The sequence below is a fragment of the Nicotiana attenuata genome, unplaced genomic scaffold (assembly GCF_001879085.1).
Source record: "Nicotiana attenuata strain UT unplaced genomic scaffold, NIATTr2, whole genome shotgun sequence".
Classification (NCBI taxonomy): Eukaryota; Viridiplantae; Streptophyta; class Magnoliopsida; order Solanales; family Solanaceae; genus Nicotiana; species Nicotiana attenuata.
The window spans coordinates 139,550-145,243 of NW_017671489.1; positions in this window are offsets into that span (position 1 = coordinate 139,550).

Genomic DNA, 5,694 nt, shown 5'->3' on the forward strand with positions numbered 1-5,694 from the left:
GGGAGCGATAGATATAGAGAGAGAGAGAAGGGGGGGGGGTTACCGATTTTGCATGAGCTTAGTAGCTCATCGGCAAAAATGGGGGAAAGGTCTGCTCGTTTGGCGAAGAGAATGATAGATAAAGAGAAGAATGAGAGTAAAAAAGCGATGAAAAATAAGGGGTATACCTAATGTAATAGGAAATACTTTCCCACTGATTCACTGGGTAATTTTGTGGGAATTGTCTTATATAAATTTAATTTTTTTGGTGAAATAATTTTTAAACTCGCGGGTTTTTGGACCAAATATAAGAATTCGAAATTTTGAGCTTCCCACTGTATCAGTGGGAATATTAAAATAATTTTTTATCTTAGGTCCCACCGTTTCACTGGGTAGATTTTAATAATTTTATTTTTAATGACATTCCTACTGATTCGGTGGGAAACAAATTATGCGCTTTTTTGTGCCAACTAGTTCCCACCTATAGTCTGTGGGAACGTTTTTTTAAAAAAAAAAGGTAAAAGAAAACTTTTTGTGACGACCCGACCCGTCGTCTCATGAGAAACGCTCCGTTTCCCTCATTTCCTGATTTGTTATGCTTCATTATCAGTGTCTTGTGTGAACGAGTTGAATTGGGTTAATTTTTGGAAGGAAATGAGACACTTAGTCTCTTTAAGGAAGGTTTGTTTTGGAAAAGTCAACCGAATATTGACCTATGAGTTAGAGGGCTCGGATGTGGATTCCGACGATTCGGTAAGCTTCGGGGGATGATTTGCGACTTAGGAGTGTGATCGGAAGTAATTTTGGAGGTCCGGTGTAGAATTAGGCTTGAATTGGCGAAGTTAGTATTTTGGCGAATTCCGGTTGATAGGTGAGATTTTGATCCGAGGGTCGGAATGGAATTCCGAGAGTTGCTGTAGCTTCGTTAGGTGATTTGGGATGTGTGTGCAAAATTTCAGGTTATTCGGAGGTGATTTGGTTGGGTTTTTGATCAAATGCGTGTTGAGGAAGTTTTAGAAGAACTTAGGCTTGAATCCGATGTAAATTTGGTGTTTTGATATTAGTTTTGGTGTTTTGAGAGTGCAACTAAGTTTGATTGATCATATGTGACGTGTTAGTATGTTCGTATGCGATCCCGAGGAGCTCGGGTGAGTTTCGGATAGGTTTGGGCTGCGTTGTGCTTGTTTTTCTTATGCTTCGACGTCGTTTCTTCAAGCATAAATGATATCATATTGAACAAATGAGCTCCGATTACTGTTTTGAATGAAGCATTAGATCCGTATCGTAATTATGGACCCGTAGCAAAAAGAATCGTCGAATTTGGACATCGTATGAGGATTTTATGGCCATTTTATCAAGGTTGCACAGATTTTCAGGCTAATGACGAAATTGCCCCTGACGGCGTATTAAAAACCTGCACTATTTGCAAATCTTGAAACCTACATATCTCCTTCATTATAAGGTCAAATTGAGTGATTGAAAAGCCTAAATTCATTAGAATTTCACAAGGAATCCATTGGGAGCAGTAAAACGCGTGAACAGTATACCTATAATGAGCAGGTCGAGTTTTCTTCCAATTTTTGAACGGGAAGAAGTTTCTGAGGCGATTTTTAAGAGAGAAAATCAGTGGGTATCACAAAGGTAGGTGATTTGATTATTAAAACTCATTTATGGGTGATTATAGACCATAATCCCAGCCTTTAATTCATGAAAAATAGTAGAAAAATAGGATTTTGGGGCCTGAGATTATGATACCTTTAGGGGTCGATTTGAGGGGTCAAACGGACTCCGATTTTGGTGTTCTTTATATGTACGGAATCGGGAGAAGATGAAGAACATTTTTCTGTAAAAATTTTTGATATTCGAGAAGTGAGCCCGGGGCTCGGGTTTTGTCAATTTCGGGATTTTTGATGTTTTTCGATTATTTTCGATTGGGTATTGATGCTATTGCATAATGTGACGTATTCGTTGTGGTTTTGGTCAGATTCGACGCGCGAGGAGGTCGATTTGAGAGGCAATGGCATAACGAGCTAGGATTTTGGCCGGCTTGAGGTTAGTAATAGATGTAAATGCATTGTTGAGGGTTTGAAACCCCGAATTTGCACATTATAGTGCTATTTTGAGGTGACTTGCACGCCGGATAAAGGGCGTGGGGTAGAGCACCGTCGGGGATCGTGACTTGGTCCGTCCCGCTTAATAAAATTACTACCTAATTGATTGAAGCTTAGTGAGATCCTTATAAAAAAATGGATTAATTGTCATAATTTGGCCTCGTGCCAACTGATTGAATCCTTCAGAGATTGTTTTTACTGGTTTCTTACCATATTTTCAGACAATTGAACTCAGTCCTAGTATTTAGTACTGTTTTGCAAACTCAGCCACTTTTTCTCAAAACTTGGAACTTAAATAATATTTCTAATGAAGTTTGGGCTGAATATTTCTATATTATTGTGCCCGAGGGGCTTATATGATTCTGGACTGAGTATGGGATCGGGCTGCGCGCCGCAGCAGTATTATATTGATATTGATATGAGGCTTAGAGCCTAATGGATGCCACGAGATGGCTTGATATTGCGCTTGGGCCGTAAGGGGCCCCTCCCGGAGTCTGCACACCCCCAGTGAGCGCCGTCGACGATAAATAAATGGAGCGGGCTGCACGCCGCAGCGGGTACTAGAGAGTACCGTACTATTTGTTGCATGTCTTAATTGATTGTCATTCATTTACTTATCTGTTGCAGCATCATTGTTTTCATTGGTTTATTGAGTTGACATTATCTGGATTAAACTGCTGTAATTATAGCTTACATTGTGCCTATCCAGGATTTCTTACTCTCAACCCTTATTTATGTTTATTACTCTCTGGGTTGGAAGTACTCACATTACTCCCTGCACCTTGTGTGCAGATCTATGTGCACCCACTGAGGCTGAGTGAGGATTTCTCTGCCGAGCATCATATCTGGGAGCATCAAGGTAGCTGCATGACGTCCGCAGTCCTGATCTTCCCATCTAACCTATTTGCTTTATTTTTGCATTTCTTTAGAGCAATATGTAGTAGGTTGACACCCGTGTATTAGAGGCTCAGACTTGTGACACCGGATTCTTCGGGCTGTGTAGTAGTATTTCTACTTGGGTTTTTCGCATGTTTTAATTATATTTCAGAGTTTCAGTATTATGACTTAGTAATTATTTGTGTTAATTGAATCATGAACTGTATAAAAAGGGTTAAGGTTGTTGAATTGGTCGGGCTTGCCTAGCAGTGTGTTGGGCGCCATCACGACCGGGGTTGGGGTCGTGACAAGTTGGTATCAGAGCCTAGGTTACTTGGTCTCGCGAGTCATGAGCCGGTTTAGTAGAGTCTCGTGGATCGGTACGGAGACGTCTGTACTTATCCTCGAGAGGCTGCAGAACCTTTAGGAAAACTTCACATTCTTGAATTCTTATCGTGCGTCCTTGATTCAGCTTGAAAAGAAACTCTTGAAATTCCTTCCACGTGTTCGTACACGCGCATGAGCGCTCAGTATCAGATGTGCCTTGATGGTTTGTGATTCCCCGATCGAGGGGCGAGATGTAATCTCTGTGAGTTTATGTTGGGCCAGTCTGGAGGACTTGAGGCCGGATCTTTTCCTATGGCTTGAGCACCGAGGTGCTGATTGTGTGAGCAAGTGTTTCGAACTTATATGTTCGGCATTGCCCCTATTAGTGGGAGTGACGGCTGGTTAGCTACGTGGTGAGTATGTTAGTGCTGCAAGGTGCATCTATGTGACTTGGAGGTGATGAGGAAGGCCTACTAGATGATAGAAGAACTATTAGGTGTTTGAATTCCATTGCGATTCGAGGTATAGCCCGAGTTATGGGCGCGTGAAGAATCTTTTCATGTTTCCAGTTGAGAGTGAAGTAAAAATTTTATGTTGCGGTATGAGTTCAGACTCAGGAAGACTAAGCGAATGTGTACAGTTTAGGACGGTGGAAGGTATACAAAAATGGTAGTTAGAGGCAAAGCAGGTGGGTCATCTCCTGCGGAGTGTTCTAAAGTTGTGTGATCCTTATGTTATCTACGAGAAGATCTCATTTACAAGTGAAGAAAATATGTTGACATCTAAATTGGATCGCCTAGAGAGTGGGCTTAACTGTTGTGTGAGTAAATGCGAGATTTGCAGAAGAGTTAAAAAAATTCTAGATGATTTGTGTTTCCACAAGCTTATGAAGGATTGAGTTTAATCTCACTATGGTATTAAGGTAGCAATGGAGTATGTGCGTTATGAGTTGTTGGGAGTGTTTTGATCTATGGCTTCGAGCCAAGTTGGGGAGTTTGCTATTGATTAGCTAATTGTACGGTTATGTGCTATGTTGGTTCCGGTTTGAGGCATGCTGGCAAAAATAGTTCTGGTTGCGGAAATTGAGCCGAGGATGGCACGAGTGAAGCAAAATTTTGACAAAGGTTATATGGTGCTTCGTAGATGTGTGAGAATCACAGGATGTCTTAAGCTGTTGTTGGTAAAGAATGCTCAGTGCATGGAGCAGGAAAATGTTTGTTTGTATTGGGATGAGGTCATATCCTGCGGTGTCAGAGTGCTAATGAGGCACGGGTGGTTATGTTCGTTTGATCAGGTGAATTGCAGTTTGAATAAGAAGTAAATGACTCTCGAGAATGATTTTAATATGTTCAAGATTCTACATGTAACAATCAGGTGTCTTAAGGTTGTGTATGTGGTTAGAGACTATGTTTTCATTGGAAAAGGTCAAGACTTGTGGTATTTTTATGTTAATTATGGGATTCTATGTATCAGTATCTGGAAAGTAAAGGTAACGGATTTAGATTCGCAGGAAGTTCTTCAGAGTAAAGTATTTTGGAATGTTGTGTTTCTGGGAATATTTAAGAGAAGATTCAGTGGCTTATGGGTCTTAGACAGTGTGGTCTTGTGCTTGGGTCTCGTGTAGTGAGCCTGGGTTGAGGAACTGTGGTGCTACAGCAAGGGGGAATATCAAGTTGATGATGAATCATAAGGGAAATTAGATAGATGGAATAGCTTGATAGTAGACCGAATCGGTATGGTAAGGATATGATTAATTCTTTGTATGTGTTCGAGGTAATGAGCCCTTGCAAGTATTTTGCAGCAATGCTCTTGGGTTTTGATGGCTTTCTTAGCTTGGTCGAGTTAGAAGGATTCCGTCCTGGCAGTTTAATTTATGCAAACGAAATTGAGAGATTTCTTGTTGATATCTACCGTGGTTGAAGGTGCATTTTCTACGAATATGAGAGACATGGAATATGTAATGATTTTTCTTCTAGATGGGATCAATGGAAGTTCTTGACTAGTTGAGTGCGTAGATGTCTGTGGCTCGGAAGGGAGATAAAAGTTTTCCTGCTATCCTTGGATGGTATGATATATGCGGTATGTTGTGGAGGATCGAGATTTGCGTGTACGAGGTTTCAGTTCAGTTCTGAAAAGAAGTTCATAAAACTCTTAGGCAACAGGTAGCCTTAGATAATCAAGGAAATGGTGCTGCTAATTGGAAGCGATTTGACGAGAGTATGTGTCTCAGAAAAAGGGTAATGTGATTAAACTGATGATACTTTGGTAGTATTGCGGTCATTTTCTGTGGGATCAACTGGTGGTATTCGGGTTTGCTTGGTGGCACAGGAAATTTTAAAGTATCTATCATGGAGTGATGGGGTATTTAAGGTGTGGTATGCGTTTCGGACGGCAAAATTGG